The 19,088-nt window shown below is 53.6% G+C and overlaps 1 protein-coding gene across 1 annotated transcript in view; it reads left to right on the forward strand.

The window, feature by feature from the left end:
* The first annotated feature begins 7,241 nt into the window (after positions 1-7,241).
* LOC306760509 (exocyst complex component 3-like protein 2) overlaps positions 7,242-19,088 on the forward strand; it is a 63,023-nt gene continuing 51,176 nt past the window's right edge. Inside the window, 1 exon segment of the mRNA XM_079246380.1 lies at positions 7,242-7,622. The gene's annotated coding sequence lies outside the window, so the exon portion shown is untranslated.

The raw sequence follows: 19,088 nt of genomic DNA on the forward strand, positions 1-19,088 counted from the left end.
TACATCAACCCACGTGGTCTGAACTTTCCTCCAACCCTGCTTCTTCTCCTTTGCCCCCTGGTGGACACCGTTTGAACTACAATCATTCTGACATCACATTCAACAGAATTATTGGTCAAATAAAAACATCAGATTCCAGAAATGAGACATTTCTTGGGTCAGATATGGAAGAGTGACCAATGTGAGCTCTGTTTCCAGGTGATTGCAGATGTATCAGGATGAAGCTGTAGCCATGTCGACCCCTAACGTCTGTTTTCCTCTCCAGCAGGCAGTTTTCACATTATTCCACCGCAAGAGGAGAGCAGAGTTTCTACAGAGCTCCATCCACCGACAGCAGCGGCTCTAAAGCTTACGTCTGAACCCGAGGACTCCCTCGGATCCACCTGAGGATGAGAAAAAGACGAGGAGCTTCCCTCCGCCCGAGAAACGTGGAAAAATCTCATCCTAACGTGTTGTAGAGAAATGTGTGTGCAGTACTGTGTTCGTCCAGCAGGTGGCTCCACTCTGAATGAAGCCTGTTATTTATTACATAAATGTGATTTGTCAACACGCGTCCAGGCTCCAGTCTTCTGTTTGTTTTTCTCTTTGGTTTGAAAGCAAAACAAACATCTATTTTAGGCTAAATATAAGCTTCATAAATACTTAGAAACTGGTGACCAGTGAGGGTGTCACAGTTAGCTATAAAAGCAGAATCAACCAAACATTTAGAATATCCATCAAGAATGGGTCATGGTCCACTACCTGGTCCACTACCTGGTCCACCACCTGGTCCACTACCTGGCCCACAACCTGGTCCACTACCTGGCCCACAACCTGGTCCACTACCTGGTCCACTACCTGGTCCACCATCTGGTCCACTACCTGGTCCACTACCTGGCCCACCACCTGGTCCACTACCTGGTCCACTACCTGGTCCACCATCTGGTCCACTACCTGGTCCACCACCTGGTCCACCATCTGGTCCACTACCTGGTCCACTACCTGGTCCACCATCTGGTCCACTACCTGGTCCACTACCTGGCCCACCACCTGGTCCACTACCTGGTCCACTACCTGGTCCACCATCTGGTCCACTACCTGGTCCACCACCTGGTCCACCATCTGGTCCACTACCTGGTCCACTACCTGGTCCACTACCTGGTCCACTACCTGGTCCACCACCTGGTCCACTACCTGGCCCACAACCTGGTCCACTACCTGGTCCACTACCTGGTCCACCATCTGGTCCACTACCTGGTCCACTACCTGGCCCACCACCTGGTCCACTACCTGGTCCACTACCTGGTCCACCATCTGGTCCACTACCTGGTCCACCATCTGGTCCACTACCTGGTCCACTACCTGGTCCACTACCTGGTCCACTACTTGGTCCACCATCTGGTCCACTACCTGGTCCACTACCTGGTCCACTACTTGGTCCACTACCTGGTCCACCATCTGGTCCACTACCTGGTCCACTACCTGGCCCACCACCTGGTCCACTACCTGGTCCACTACCTGGTCCACTACCTGGTCCACCATCTGGTCCACTACCTGGTCCACTACCTGGTCCACTACCTGGTCCACTACTTGGTCCACTACCTGGTCCACTACTTGGTCCACTACCTGGTCCACCATCTGGTCCACTACCTGGTCCACTACCTGGTCCACTACCTGGTCCACTACTTGGTCCACTACCTGGTCCACCATCTGGTCCACTACCTGGTCCACTACTTGGTCCACTACCTGGTCCACTACCTGGCCCACCACCTGGTCCGCTACCTGGTCCACTACCTGGTCCACTACCTGGTCCACCATCTGGTCCACTACCTGGTCCACTACCTGGTCCACTACCTGGTCCACTACTTGGTCCACTACCTGGTCCACTACTTGGTCCACTACCTGGTCCACCATCTGGTCCACTACCTGGTCCACTACCTGGTCCACTACCTGGTCCACTACTTGGTCCACTACCTGGTCCACCATCTGGTCCACTACCTGGTCCACTACCTGGTCCACCATCTGGTCCACTACCTGGTCCACCATCTGGTCCACTACCTGGTCCACTACCTGGTCCACTACCTGGTCCACTACTTGGTCCACTACCTGGTCCGCCATCTGGTCCGCCATCTGGTCCACTACCTGGTCCACTACCTGGTCCACCATCTGGTCCACTACCTGGTCCACTACTTGGTCCACTACCTGGTCCGCCATCTGGTCCGCTACCTGGTCCACTACCTGGTCCACTACCTGGTCCACTACCTGGTCCACTACCTGGTCCACCATCTGGTCCACTACCTGGTCCACTACCTGGCCCACCACCTGGTCCACTACCTGGTCCACTACCTGGTCCACCACCTGGTCCACTACCTGGCCCACAACCTGGTCCACCACCTGGCCCACAACCTGGTCCACTACCTGGTCCACTACCTGGTCCACCATCTGGTCCACTACCTGGTCCACTACCTGGCCCACCACCTGGTCCACTACCTGGTCCACTACCTGGTCCACCATCTGGTCCACTACCTGGTCCACCACCTGGTCCACCATCTGGTCCACTACCTGGTCCACTACCTGGTCCACTACCTGGTCCACTACCTGGTCCACCACCTGGTCCACTACCTGGCCCACAACCTGGTCCACTACCTGGCCCACAACCTGGTCCACTACCTGGTCCACTACCTGGTCCACCATCTGGTCCACTACCTGGTCCACTACCTGGCCCACCACCTGGTCCACTACCTGGTCCACTACCTGGTCCACCATCTGGTCCACTACCTGGTCCACCACCTGGTCCACCATCTGGTCCACTACCTGGTCCACTACCTGGTCCACTACCTGGTCCACTACCTGGTCCACTACCTGGTCCACCACCTGGTCCACTACCTGGCCCACAACCTGGTCCACTACCTGGTCCACTACCTGGTCCACCATCTGGTCCACTACCTGGTCCACTACCTGGCCCACCACCTGGTCCACTACCTGGTCCACTACCTGGTCCACCATCTGGTCCACTACCTGGTCCACCATCTGGTCCACTACCTGGTCCACTACCTGGTCCACTACCTGGTCCACTACCTGGTCCACTACTTGGTCCACCATCTGGTCCACTACCTGGTCCACTACCTGGTCCACTACTTGGTCCACTACCTGGTCCACCATCTGGTCCACTACCTGGTCCACTACCTGGCCCACCACCTGGTCCATAACCTGGTCCACTACCTGGTCCACTACCTGGTCCACCATCTGGTCCACCATCTGGTCCACTACCTGGTCCACTACCTGGTCCACTACTTGGTCCACTACCTGGTCCACTACTTGGTCCACTACCTGGTCCACCATCTGGTCCACTACCTGGTCCACTACCTGGTCCACTACCTGGTCCACTACCTGGTCCACTACTTGGTCCACTACCTGGTCCACCATCTGGTCCACTACCTGGTCCACTACTTGGTCCACTACCTGGTCCACTACCTGGCCCACCACCTGGTCCGCTACCTGGTCCACTACCTGGTCCACTACCTGGTCCACCATCTGGTCCACTACCTGGTCCACTACCTGGTCCACTACCTGGTCCACTACTTGGTCCACTACCTGGTCCACTACTTGGTCCACTACCTGGTCCACCATCTGGTCCACTACCTGGTCCACTACCTGGTCCACTACCTGGTCCACTACTTGGTCCACTACCTGGTCCACCATCTGGTCCACTACCTGGTCCACTACCTGGTCCACCATCTGGTCCACTACCTGGTCCACCATCTGGTCCACTACCTGGTCCACTACCTGGTCCACTACCTGGTCCACTACTTGGTCCACTACCTGGTCCGCCATCTGGTCCGCCATCTGGTCCACTACCTGGTCCACTACCTGGTCCACCATCTGGTCCACTACCTGGTCCACTACTTGGTCCACTACCTGGTCCGCCATCTGGTCCGCTACCTGGTCCACTACCTGGTCCACTACCTGGTCCACTACTTGGTCCACTACCTGGTCCACCATCTGGTCCACTACCTGGTCCACTACCTGGCCCACCACCTGGTCCACTACCTGGTCCACTACCTGGTCCACCACCTGGTCCACTACCTGGCCCACAACCTGGTCCACTACCTGGCCCACTACCTGGTCCACTACCTGGTCCACTACCTGGTCCACCATCTGGTCCACTACCTGGTCCACTACCTGGCCCACCACCTGGTCCACTACCTGGTCCACTACCTGGTCCACCATCTGGTCCACTACCTGGTCCACCACCTGGTCCACCATCTGGTCCACTACCTGGTCCACTACCTGGTCCACTACCTGGTCCACTACCTGGTCCACCACCTGGTCCACTACCTGGCCCACAACCTGGTCCACTACCTGGTCCACTACCTGGTCCACCATCTGGTCCACTACCTGGTCCACTACCTGGCCCACCACCTGGTCCACTACCTGGTCCACTACCTGGTCCACCATCTGGTCCACTACCTGGTCCACCACCTGGTCCACTACCTGGTCCACTACCTGGTCCACTACCTGGTCCACTACTTGGTCCACCATCTGGTCCACTACCTGGTCCACTACCTGGTCCACTACTTGGTCCACTACCTGGTCCACCATCTGGTCCACTACCTGGTCCACTACCTGGCCCACCACCTGGTCCACTACCTGGTCCACTACCTGGTCCACTACCTGGTCCACCATCTGGTCCACTACCTGGTCCACTACCTGGTCCACTACCTGGTCCACTACTTGGTCCACTACCTGGTCCACTACTTGGTCCACTACCTGGTCCACCATCTGGTCCACTACCTGGTCCACTACCTGGTCCACTACCTGGTCCACTACCTGGTCCACTACTTGGTCCACTACCTGGTCCACCATCTGGTCCACTACCTGGTCCACTACTTGGTCCACTACCTGGTCCACTACCTGGCCCACCACCTGGTCCGCTACCTGGTCCACTACCTGGTCCACTACCTGGTCCACCATCTGGTCCACTACCTGGTCCACTACCTGGTCCACTACCTGGTCCACTACTTGGTCCACTACCTGGTCCACTACTTGGTCCACTACCTGGTCCACCATCTGGTCCACTACCTGGTCCACTACCTGGTCCACTACCTGGTCCACTACCTGGTCCACTACTTGGTCCACTACCTGGTCCACCATCTGGTCCACTACCTGGTCCACCACCTGGTCCACCATCTGGTCCACTACCTGGTCCACCATCTGGTCCACTACCTGGTCCACTACCTGGTCCACTACCTGGTCCACTACCTGGTCCACTACTTGGTCCACTACCTGGTCCACTACTTGGTCCACTACCTGGTCCACCATCTGGTCCACTACCTGGTCCACTACCTGGTCCACTACCTGGTCCACTACCTGGTCCACTACTTGGTCCACTACCTGGTCCACCATCTGGTCCACTACCTGGTCCACTACTTGGTCCACTACCTGGTCCACTACCTGGCCCACCACCTGGTCCGCTACCTGGTCCACTACCTGGTCCACTACCTGGTCCACCATCTGGTCCACTACCTGGTCCACTACCTGGTCCACTACCTGGTCCACTACTTGGTCCACTACCTGGTCCACTACTTGGTCCACTACCTGGTCCACCATCTGGTCCACTACCTGGTCCACTACCTGGTCCACTACCTGGTCCACTACCTGGTCCACTACTTGGTCCACTACCTGGTCCACCATCTGGTCCACTACCTGGTCCACCACCTGGTCCACCATCTGGTCCACTACCTGGTCCACCATCTGGTCCACTACCTGGTCCACTACCTGGTCCACTACCTGGTCCACTATTTGGTCCACTACCTGGTCCGCCATCTGGTCCGCCATCTGGTCCGCTACCTGGTCCACTACCTGGTCCACCATCTGGTCCACTACCTGGTCCACTACTTGGTCCACTACCTGGTCCGCCATCTGGTCCGCTACCTGGTCCACTACCTGGTCCACTACCTGGTCCACTACTTGGTCCACTACCTGGTCCACCATCTGGTCCACTACCTGGTCCACTACCTGGCCCACCACCTGGTCCACTACCTGGTCCACTACCTGGTCCACTACCTGGTCCACCATCTGGTCCACCACCTGGTCCACTACCTGGCCCACCACCTGGTCCACTACCTGGTCCACTACCTGGTCCACTACCTGGTCCACTACTTGGTCCACTACCTGGTCCGCCATCTGGTCCGCTACCTGGTCCACTACTTGGTCCACTACCTGGTCCACCATCTGGTCCACTACCTGGTCCACTACCTGGTCCACCATCTGGTCCACTACCTGGTCCACTACCTGGCCCACCATCTGGTCCACTACCTGGTCCACTACCTGGTCCACCATCTGGTCCGCTACCTGGTCCACTACCTGGTCCACCATCTGGTCCACTACCTGGTCCACTACTTGGTCCACTACCTGGTCCGCCATCTGGTCCGCTACCTGGTCCACTACCTGGTCCACTACCTGGTCCACTACTTGGTCCACTACCTGGTCCACCATCTGGTCCACTACCTGGTCCACTACCTGGCCCACCACCTGGTCCACTACCTGGTCCACTACCTGGTCCACTACCTGGTCCACCATCTGGTCCACCACCTGGTCCACTACCTGGCCCACCACCTGGTCCACTACCTGGTCCACTACCTGGTCCACTACCTGGTCCACTACTTGGTCCACTACCTGGTCCGCCATCTGGTCCGCTACCTGGTCCACTACTTGGTCCACTACCTGGTCCACCATCTGGTCCACTACCTGGTCCACTACTTGGTCCACCATCTGGTCCATCACCTGGTCCTGATCTTCCAGCGTCTACAGAGCAGAAAGGACAGAAACCGGGCTGAAAATCCACAGAGTCCACCACTGCACCCAGAACCTGAAACTGGACTTCACATGGAGGAAAGATGAACTTAAAGAGTTCATAAAGAAAGATTAGCTGAATTAGAAACCATTCAGCTTGTTACCAGAGAAATCTGCGATGTCCACGGAGGACCTCAGTTTCCACGGAGGACTTTGCTCTGTGGAGGACTTCGGTGTCTACAGAGGACTGGGTGTCAACGGAAGACCTTGGTTTTCACGGAGGACCTTGGTGTGTGTGTGTTGACGGGGGTCGTCAGTGATGGGAGGGTGGTGGGGGCGGGGGGAGGAAGAGGAAAAGATGACCATTTCCTGCTGCAGCTCAAAAATAAAACAAACAGGAAAAAAGGAGCAGAGAAGCCGGAGAGTCTCACCAGTACGGAGAACAGAAACCAGTGGAGAGGACAGAAACCAGTACGGAGAACAGAAACCAGTGGAGAGGACAGAAACCAGTACGGAGAACAGAAACCAGTGGAGAGGACAGAAACCAGTACGGAGAACAGAAACCAGTGGAGAGGACAGAAACCAGTACGGAGAACAGAAACCAGTGGAGAGGACAGAAACCAGTACGGAGAACAGAAACCAGTGGAGAGGACAGAAACCAGTACGGAGAACAGAAACCAGTGGAGAACAGAAGCCAGTCTGGAGGACAAGCCAGCAGAACCAGCTGGACTTAAGCAACTGGGAACATTGGGATGAAAATGCAGTCTTGGTGGATCTGATCCAGAAGGACCAGAGGACGGTCAGAGATGTCCTGACGGATCGTTCTGAAACTCCTGAAGAAGACAAAGGTGAGGACGTCGTCTTTGCTCTGAGAGTCTGTGGACAGGCGGTTCACCGAGTCCTCGTGTCCACAAACGGGACCGCAGGGATGATTTCTTAGAGACGTTAATCTGGACTCTTCATGTCCAAGACGAATCGGACTTCGGGGTTTCCGGGACTCCCAGGTCTGGATCAGACTTCAGGGTTTCCAGGACCCCCAGGTCTGGATCAGACTTCGAGGTTTCCAGGACTCCCAGGTCTGGATCAGACTTCAGGGTTTCCAGGACTCCCAGGTCTGGATCAGACTTTGAGGTTTCCAGGACCCCCAGGTCTGGATCAGACTTCAGGGTTTCCAGGACTCCCAGGTCTGGATCAGACTTCAGGGTTTCCGGGACCCCCAGGTCTGGATCAGACTTCAGGGTTTCCAGGACCCCCAGGTCTGGATCAGACTTCAGGGTTTCCGGGACTCCCAGGTCTGGATCAGACTTCAGGGTTTCCAGGACCCCCAGGTCTGGATCAGACTTCAGGGTTTCCAGGACCCCCAGGTCTGGATCAGACTTCGAGGTTTCCAGGACTCCCAGGTCTGGATCAGACTTCAGGGTTTCCAGGACCCCCAGGTCTGGATCAGACTTCAGGGTTTCCAGGACCCCCAGGTCTGGATCAGACTTCAGGGTTTCCGGGACCCCCAGGTCTGGATCAGACTTCAGGGTTTCCAGGACCCCCAGGTCTGGATCAGACTTCGAGGTTTCCAGGACTCCCAGGTCTGGATCAGACTTCAGGGTTTCCAGGACCCCCAGGTCTGGATCAGACTTTGAGGTTTCCAGGACCCCCAGGTCTGGATCAGACTTCAGGGTTTCCAGGACTCCCAGGTCTGGATCAGACTTCAGGGTTTCCGGGACCCCCAGGTCTGGATCAGACTTCAGGGTTTCCAGGACCCCCAGGTCTGGATCAGACTTCGAGGTTTCCGGGACCCCCAGGTCTGGATCAGACTTCGAGGTTTCCAGGACCCCCAGGTCTGGATCAGACTTCAGGGTTTCCAGGACCCCCAGGTCTGGATCAGACTTCAGGGTTTCCAGGACTCCCAGGTCTGGATCAGACTTCAGGGTTTCCGGGACCCCCAGGTCTGGATCAGACTTCAGGGTTTCCAGGACCCCCAGGTCTGGATCAGACTTCGAGGTTTCCAGGACCCCCAGGTCTGGATCAGACTTCGAGGTTTCCAGGACTCCCAGGTCTGGATCAGACTTCGAGGTTTCCAGGACCCCCAGGTCTGGATCAGACTTCAGGGTTTCCAGGACCCCCAGGTCTGGATCAGACTTCGAGGTTTCCAGGACCCCCAGGTCTGGATCAGACTTCAGGGTTTCCAGGACTCCCAGGTCTGGATCAGACTTCAGGGTTTCCAGGACTCCCAGGTCTGGATCAGACTTCAGGGTTTCCAGGACTCCCAGGTCTGGATCAGACTTCGAGGTTTCCGGGACTCCCAGGTCTGGATCAGACTTCGAGGTTTCCAGGACTCCCAGGTCTGGATCAGACTTCAGGGTTTCCAGGACCCCCAGGTCTGGATCAGACTTCGAGGTTTCCAGGACTCCCAGGTCTGGATCAGACTTCAGGGTTTCCAGGACTCCCAGGTCTGGATCAGACTTCAGGGTTTCCAGGACTCCCAGGTCTGGATCAGACTTCGAGGTTTCCAGGACTCCCAGGTCTGGATCAGACTTCGAGGTTTCCAGGACCCCCAGGTCTGGATCAGACTTCAGGGTTTCCAGGACCCCCAGGTCTGGATCAGACTTCAGGGTTTCCAGGACTCCCAGGTCTGGATCAGACTTCAGGGTTTCCAGGACTCCCCGGTCTGGATCAGACTTCAGGGTTTCCAGGACCCCCAGGTCTGGATCAGACTTCGAGGTTTCCGGGACTCCCAGGTCTGGATCAGACTTCGAGGTTTCCAGGACTCCCAGGTCTGGATCAGACTTCGAGGTTTCCAGGACCCCCAGGTCTGGATCAGACTTCAGGGTTTCCAGGACCCCCAGGTCTGGATCAGACTTCAGGGTTTCCAGGACCCCCAGGTCTGGATCAGACTTCGAGGTTTCCGGGACTCCCAGGTCTGGATCAGACTTCAGGGTTTCCTGAACCCCCAGGTCTGGATCAGACTTCAGGGTTTCCAGGACTCCCAGGTCTGGATCAGACTTCAGGGTTTCCAGGACCCCCAGGTCTGGATCAGACTTTAGGGTTTCCAGGACTCCCAGGTCTGGATCAGACTTCAGGGTTTCCAGGACCCCCAGGTCTGGATCAGACTTTAGGGTTTCCAGGACCCCCAGGTCTGGATCAGACTTCAGGGTTTCCAGGACCCCCAGGTCTGGATCAGACTTCGAGGTTTCCAGGACTCCCAGGTCTGGATCAGACTTCGAGGTTTCCAGGACCCCCAGGTCTGGATCAGACTTCGAGGTTTCCAGGACTCCCAGGTCTGGATCAGACTTCAGGGTTTCCAGGACTCCCAGGTCTGGATCAGACTTCAGGGTTTCCGGGACCCCCAGGTCTGGATCAGACTTCGAGGTTTCCAGGACTCCCAGGTCTGGATCAGACTTCGAGGTTTCCAGGACTCCCAGGTCTGGATCAGACTTCAGGGTTTCCAGGACTCCCAGGTCTGGATCAGACTTCGAGGTTTCCAGGACCCCCAGGTCTGGATCAGACTTCGAGGTTTCCAGGACTCCCAGGTCTGGATCAGACTTCAGGGTTTCCGGGACCCCCAGGTCTGGATCAGACTTCGAGGTTTCCAGGACCCCCAGGTCTGGATCAGACTTCAGGGTTTCCAGGACCCCCAGGTCTGGATCAGACTTCAGGGTTTCCAGGACTCCCAGGTCTGGATCAGACTTCAGGGTTTCCAGGACCCCCAGGTCTGGATCAGACTTTAGGGTTTCCAGGACTCCCAGGTCTGGATCAGACTTCAGGGTTTCCAGGACCCCCAGGTCTGGATCAGACTTTGAGGTTTCCAGGACTCCCAGGTCTGGATCAGACTTCGAGGTTTCCAGGACTCCCAGGTCTGGATCAGACTTCGAGGTTTCCAGGACTCCCAGGTCTGGATCAGACTTCGAGGTTTCCAGGACCCCCAGGTCTGGATCAGACTTCGAGGTTTCCAGGACCCCCAGGTCTGGATCAGACTTCGAGGTTTCCAGGACTCCCAGGTCTGGATCAGACTTCAGGGTTTCCAGGACCCCCAGGTCTGGATCAGACTTCAGGGTTTCCAGGACCCCCAGGTCTGGATCAGACTTCGAGGTTTCCAGGACTCCCAGGTCTGGATCAGACTTCAGGGTTTCCAGGACTCCCAGGTCTGGATCAGACTTCGAGGTTTCCAGGACTCCCAGGTCTGGATCAGACTTCAGGGTTTCCAGGACTCCCAGGTCTGGATCAGACTTCGAGGTTTCCAGGACCCCCAGGTCTGGATCAGACTTCGAGGTTTCCAGGACTCCCAGGTCTGGATCAGACTTCAGGGTTTCCAGGACTCCCAGGTCTGGATCAGACTTCAGGGTTTCCAGGACCCCCAGGTCTGGATCAGACTTCAGGGTTTCCAGGACTCCCAGGTCTGGATCAGACTTCAGGGTTTCCAGGACTCCCAGGTCTGGATCAGACTTCAGGGTTTCCAGGACCCCCAGGTCTGGATCAGACCAAACGGGACCCAGATGACCTTGAAAGTCTCGGTGGCTCATGTGGTGTCAGCAGATCCGATCTATAATCTAGACCAGAACCAGAACCAGTGACCAGAATTAGTTCCAGTGAAAGTCCATCAGAGTAGAGATGTGAGAACTGGTCTTTGCTTCCATCCTGAGGGGTTGTGGTCCTGCAGGTTTTATGTGTTTCACTGCTCCAACACATTTGATTCACATGGAATGTTGCTTGTAGTTAAATAAGTATCAGGTTCAGGAAACATGTAAAACCTGCAGAACCGGGGTTCCAACACGGAGCCTCGTGGAGCTCTTCGTGAACCTGCCGACGAACAGGGGGTCCAATACAGAGCCTTGTGGAGGTCCTCGTCTACCTCCAACATGGAGCAGTTGGGAGCTCCAGGTTTTACCATTCTGGTTTGGTCCATCAGCCGGATTCTCCTGATCCACCATGCTGCTGTGGTGAAGCAGGATGTGGTTCAGCATGGTCCTGCTGAAATCTGCAAGACGTTGTCTGGACGGGTCTGTAGTCTGCAGGACACGCCGTCCATGCTGTCCACAAGCAATTCCACATCTTCACTCAGGTTTCAGAACATTTAAAACAAGCTTTGGTCCAGAAAAGACGGCGTGTTTCTGGATCACCAGCAACCAGCCTCGTCCCCAGCATACAGAGATTCCGTTTTGTGAATCTTCTGACAACAGACCAGAAGCTGAGCCAGTGCTGCTGGAAAGGAAGCAACTGGAAACCAGTGGGAGCAGAACTGGGACCTGCAGCAGGTTGTCGTCTTCGTGCTGGCAGCGGTTACAAGATTTGGACAAAACGGCAAAAAAATCTGCTACAAAACGTCTCTGAAACTTTTCTCCACTTTTTTAAATCTTCCAATAAACTTTAATCCTGATAAAAAATTAAACCAATTAAAGCTGCAGGCGGCTGTGAAGGCCATCCTACCAACGGCGCCGCTCGGCCGGTTGACCCCGCCTCCCCAGCGACCTCCCCACGCTCCTCCCGCCCTCATCTGCCGCCAGGGCTGCACATCAGGTCATTTAGGCTTTAAACCGGGTCACTTCCTGCCACCAGTGGGCGGGGCTAACTTCAGGACCAGATTTGTTGTTTCATGTTTAATTAATCTGTTTCTCACGGCGACACGTCAAACTTTGAGGCTCCGCCCCTTCCCCACGCCTTGACCTGTATAAACGTTGAGCAGAGCTTTTCATCACACATCCTTCATGATTCTACATCTGGTGTTTGATTCCTTCATGAGCATTCTGGCCAGTTTTAGCGTCGATGAAATCTCTGCCGACATCCTGCAGGAAACACAGAAAACGTTTCATTTCCATCGTTTTCTACAAACGAGAGGCAGAAAATCCTGTTTGTGACCTCTGGGTTGAATCAGTCTCTTCATGCTTTCTCTTGTGAAACCTGATAAAAAGCGACGACAGCAGCAGAATAAAAATCCTCTCTCAGCTTTCTGACTGTAACAACTTCTGGTTTTTTCACCCACTGACCCCACTAAACAACAAACATGCTTTTAATAAATCCACGGCTGCTGAGTCAGAGCTTCACCCTTCTGCTCAGGAACTTATTCCACATTGTTATGCCTCCCCGCAGCCCGGTGGGGCACGCCGACACCAGCACAGCCCTGAAACCAGAAACATCTTCATCATGGGCTTTTATGTGATCGCAGGGACTTGAACGCCTCATCTAGATCCAGGGATCTGGTTCAAACTGGTTTAAATCCCACTCCCAAGTGAGCGACGGTGTTCCTCAGGGTCCTACTCTCAGACCACTTTAGAGTCCACAGCTTCCTTTGGGACAAATCCTCTGAAAACTTCAAGAAAACTAATAATTTTCCATTGTTGTGATGATATCCAAGTTTATCTATTAAAACGAAAACTTTTTACAAACATTTTACATTAAACCTTTAAATGATAAAAGCTCTTAATATACCCTGTTATTTTAGTACAAAGAAATACAAATACATTATCAAGAAGTTATTAATATTAATAATAATAATAACAACAACAACAACAATAATAATAATAATAGCTTCAATTTTGGGACAAACATTTGTGAAATTTCAACATTTTCCTTCATTTACATTAACTTAGCATCTGAAACCTAGTGCTGTGGTGACAGCCCAGAAATACACTGAAAATACTTCACTCTTGCTGCTACAGGTTGTTAGCTTAGCTTAGCATCCAACAGCAGCAAGTCAAAATGTTTTTTCTCACCAGTTTGATCAAAGTCAGTAAAATCAACAAATTCTTGTTGATTTTAATTGAACCAGTTCAGTGTTGTGGTCAAAATAAAAACAAATTACTTTGCTAGCAAGTTAACCTGCTAAGTAGCCTAGCTACAGGAGCTCTGAAGCTCAGGGTCAAAATGTTTTCTCACTAAACATGAGAGGTATTTGGATTTTTCTCAAACTCAGAGTAAAACATAGATTTAGTGTTGTGGTGGAAACTGTGACTTTGCTAGCAAGCTAACCTGCTACGTAGCTTCTTGTTTACTGTACACAGCCGTGATTAATCTGAGTTTTTCTCTTCATGGTCTGTTTCTCAGTACATTTAAGGCTGAAGTATCTTAGTGATGCTTCTGACTGTAGTAGTTATGCTACATAAACACTACATCTGGTGTTTGATGGCGCTAGTGGGTTTATTTTTCATGTGAGCGGGTTCAGGCTGGACGGGGACGACGTTTGGCTTCCCTCAGCTCTGTGGCCTTTGTCTTTCAACGTCCTGTCCCTGTTTGTCAGCAGCCAGCTCCGGCGGAGGCCCAACAGAGCGGGTCACAAACAGCCTTCAGAGCGATCAGACAGGATAGCGGTTCAGAACTTCCTCTGTGATTAACAAGGAAAATAAAAACACATAAGTCATAGTTTTATTTCTCTTCTCAAACGCTGGGAGAACCGGGTCAACTGGACCTTTATGTGGTGTTTCTGGATCCACGTGTGTGATGAGACTGCATACCTTCACCAGGTTCTGACCCACGACAGCTTCTGTCAGTCCACTGGTTGCCGGGATACAGAGGTGCTGATCCTGCACTCGGAACAGTTAATGATTATCGCAGCAGCTCTTGACGGGGTGTGTTCACTGTCACACTGCTGGATGAACACACACAATTCATCGTGGTGGGCCGCCGCGGTCCTCGGGGTGTGTTCCAGTGGGATGTCGTGCTCAGATCATCATTTCAGATCCTGAAAACGTCTCAGCTGGAGGCTGAAGTGGAACTTTGTGGAATAAAGAAACATTTTTCCTACTTTCCTGTCAGGCTTTAAACTCAACACGACCTTCAGCGCCACCAGGCCGAGGTTTAAGATCTAATGATTTACATCTTCACCACGGCACTGTGTAAACTGAGTCATACAGCACACACACACACACCACACACACACACACACACACACACACACACACACACACACACACACACACACACACACACACACACACACACACACACACACACACACACAGACAGCATGTTGTAATAAAGCTGCTGCTGAATGAAGAGTGAAGGAGAAAATGTGGGTGAAGAAGTGAAAATCCTGAGAAACAGGAAGAAGAAGGTCGGACTGGTTTTTACCCTGGAACCGGGCCTCGGGTTTCAGGAGAGACGCATTCAGCGTGAGGGAGAAAATGACAAACACAAGAACAGAGAATCCTCCATCTGGACCAGAACCAGGAAGGAAAACCTCCATCAGGACCAGAACCAGGAAGGAAAACCTCCATCAGGACCAGAACCAGGAAGGAAAACCTCCATAAGGACCAGAACCAGGAAGGAAAACCTCCATCTGGACCAGAACCGGGAAGGAAAACCTCCATCTGGACTAGAACCAGGAAGGAAAACCTCCATCAGGACCAGAACCAGGAAGGAAAACCTCCATCTGGACCAGAACCGGGAAGGAAAACCTCCATCTGGACCAGAACCAGGAAGGAAAACCTCCATCTGGACCAGAAACAGGAAGGAAAACCTCCATCAGGACCAGAACCAGGAAGGAAAACCTCCATCAGGACCAGAACCAGGAAGGAAAACCTCCATCTGGACCAGAACCGGGAAGGAAAACCTCCATCTGGACCAGAACCAGGAAGGAAAACCTCCATCTGGACCAGAAACAGGAAGGAAAACCTCCATCAGGACCAGAACCAGGAAGGAAAACCTCCATCTGGACCAGAACCGGGAAGGAAAACCTCCATCTGGACCAGAACTGGGAAGGAAAACCCTCCATCTGGACCAGAACCAGGATGGAAAACCTTCATCTGGACCAGAACCAGGAAGGAAAACCTCCATCTGGACCAGAACCAGGAAGGAAAACCTCCACCAGGACCAGAACCAGGAAGGAAAACCTCCATCTGGACCAGAACCGGGAAGGAAAACCTCCATCAGGACCAGAACTGGGAAGGAAAACCTCCATCAGGACCAGAACCAGGAAGGAAAACCTCCATCTGGACCAGAACCAGGAAGGAAAACCTCCATCAGGACCAGAACCAGGAAGGAAAACCTCCATCAGGACCAGAACCAGGAAGGAAAACCTCCATCAGGACCAGAACCAGGAAGGAAAACCTCCATCAGGACCAGAACCGGGAAGGAAAACCTCCATCTGGACTAGAACCAGGAAGGAAAACCTCCATCAGGACCAGAACCAGGAAGGAAAACCTCCATCTGGACCAGAACCGGGAAGGAAAACCTCCATCTGGACCAGAACCAGGAAGGAAAACCTCCATCTGGACCAGAAACAGGAAGGAAAACCTCCATCAGGACCAGAACCAGGAAGGAAAACCTCCATCAGGACCAAAACCAGGAAGGAAAACCTCCATCTGGACCAGAACCGGGAAGGAAAACCTCCATCTGGACCAGAACCAGGAAGGAAAACCTCCATCTGGACCAGAAACAGGAAGGAAAACCTCCATCAGGACCAGAACCAGGAAGGAAAACCTCCATCTGGACCAGAACCGGGAAGGAAAACCTCCATCTGGACCAGAACTGGGAAGGAAAACCCTCCATCTGGACCAGAACCAGGATGGAAAACCTTCATCTGGACCAGAACCAGGAAGGAAAACCTCCATCTGGACCAGAACCAGGAAGGAAAACCTCCACCAGGACCAGAACCAGGAAGGAAAACCTCCATCTGGACCAGAACCGGGAAGGAAAACCTCCATCAGGACCAGAACTGGGAAGGAAAACCTCCATCAGGACCAGAACCAGGAAGGAAAACCTCCATCTGGACCAGAACCAGGAAGGAAAACCTCCATCAGGACCAGAACCAGGAAGGAAAACCTCCATCAGGACCAGAACCAGGAAGGAAAACCTCCACCAGGACCAGAACCAGGAAGGAAAACCTCCATCAGGACCAGAACCAGGAAGGAAAACCTCCATCTGGACCAGAACCGGGAAGGAAAACCTCCATCTGGACCAGAACCAGGAAGGAAAACCTCCATCTGGACCAGAACCAGGAAGGAAAACCTCCATCAGGACCAGAACCAGGAAGGAAAACCTCCATCTGGACCAGAACCAGGAAGGAAAACCTCCATCTGGACCAGAACTGGGAAGGAAAACCCTCCATCTGGACCAGAACCAGGAAGGAAAACCTTCATCTGGACCAGAACCAGGAAGGAAAACCTCCATCTGGACCAGAACCAGGAGGGAAAACCTCCATCAGGACCAGAACCAGGATGGAAAACCTCCATCAGGACCCGAACCAGGAAGGAAAACCTCCATCAGGACCAGAACCAGGATGGAAAACCTCCATCAGGACCCGAACCAGGAAGGAAAACCTCCATCAGGACCCGAACCAGGAAGGAAAACCTCCATCAGGACCCGAACCAGGAGGGAAAACCTTAATCAGGACCAGAACCAGGAAGGAAAACCTCCATCAGGACCAGAACCAGGAAGGAAAACCTCCATCTGGACCAGAACCGGGAAGGAAAACCTCCATCTGGACTAGAACCAGGAAGGAAAACCTCCATCAGGACCAGAACCAGGAAGGAAAACCTCCATCTGGACCAGAACCGGGAAGGAAAACCTCCATCTGGACCAGAACCAGGAAGGAAAACCTCCATCTGGACCAGAAACAGGAAGGAAAACCTCCATCAGGACCAGAACCAGGAAGGAAAACCTCCATCAGGACCAGAACCAGGAAGGAAAACCTCCATCTGGACCAGAACCGGGAAGGAAAACCTCCATCTGGACCAGAACCAGGAAGGAAAACCTCCATCTGGACCAGAAACAGGAAGGAAAACCTCCATCAGGACCAGAACCAGGAAGGAAAACCTCCATCTGGACCAGAACCGGGAAGGAAAACCTCCATCTGGACCAGAACTGGGAAGGAAAACCCTCCATCTGGACCAGAACCAGGATGGAAAACCTTCATCTGGACCAGAACCAGGAAGGAAAACCTCCATCTGGACCAGAACCAGGAAGGAAAACCTCCACCAGGACCAGAACCAGGAAGGAAAACCTCCATCTGGACCAGAACCGGGAAGGAAAACCTCCATCAGGACCAGAACTGGGAAGGAAAACCTCCATCAGGACCAGAACCAGGAAGGAAAACCTCCATCTGGACCAGAACCAGGAAGGAAAACCTCCATCAGGACCAGAACCAGGAAGGAAAACCTCCATCAGGACCAGAACCAGGAAGGAAAACCTCCATCAGGACCAGAACCAGGAAGGAAAACCTCCATCAGGACCAGAACCGGGAAGGAAAACCTCCATCTGGACTAGAACCAGGAAGGAAAACCTCCATCAGGACCAGAACCAGGAAGGAAAACCTCCATCTGGACCAGAACCGGGAAGGAAAACCTCCATCTGGACCAGAACCAGGAAGGAAAACCTCCACCAGGACCAGAACCAGGAAGGAAAACCTCCATCTGGACCAGAACCGGGAAGGAAAACCTCCATCAGGACCAGAACTGGGAAGGAAAACCTCCATCAGGACCAGAACCAGGAAGGAAAACCTCCATCTGGACCAGAACCAGGAAGGAAAACCTCCATCAGGACCAGAACCAGGAAGGAAAACCTCCATCAGGACCAGAACCAGGAAGGAAAACCTCCACCAGGACCAGAACCAGGAAGGAAAACCTCCATCAGGACCAGAACCAGGAAGGAAAACCTCCATCTGGACCAGAACCGGGAAGGAAAACCTCCATCTGGACCAGAACCAGGAAGGAAAACCTCCATCTGGACCAGAACCAGGAAGGAAAACCTCCATCAGGACCAGAACCAGGAAGGAAAACCTCCATCTGGACCAGAACCAGGAAGGAAAACCTCCATCTGGACCAGAACTGGGAAGGAAAACCCTCCATCTGGACCAGAACCAGGAAGGAAAACCTTCATCTGGACCAGAACCAGGAAGGAAAACCTCCATCTGGACCAGAACCAGGAGGGAAAACCTCCATCAGGACCAGAACCAGGATGGAAAACCTCCATCAGGACCCGAACCAGGAAGGAAAACCTCCATCAGGACCAGAACCAGGATGGAAAACCTCCATCAGGACCCGAACCAGGAAGGAAAACCTCCATCAGGACCCGAACCAGGAAGGAAAACCTCCATCAGGACCCGAACCAGGAGGGAAAACCTTAATCAGGACCAGAACTAGGAAGGAAAACCTCCATCAGGACCAGAACCAGGAAGGAAAACCTCCATCAGGACCAGAACCGGGAAGGAAAACCTCCATCTGGACCAGAACCGGGAAGGAAAACCTCCATCAGGACCAGAACCAGGAAGGAAAACCTCCATCTGGACCAGAACCGGGAAGGAAAATCTCCATCTGGACCAGAACTGGGAAGGAAAACCTCCATCAGGACCAGAACCAGGAAGGAAAACCTCCATCTGGACCAGAACCGGG

The sequence above is a fragment of the Telmatherina bonti genome, assembly GCF_933228915.1.
Source record: "Telmatherina bonti genome assembly, chromosome: 9".
Lineage (NCBI taxonomy): Eukaryota > Metazoa > Chordata > Actinopteri > Atheriniformes > Telmatherinidae > Telmatherina > Telmatherina bonti.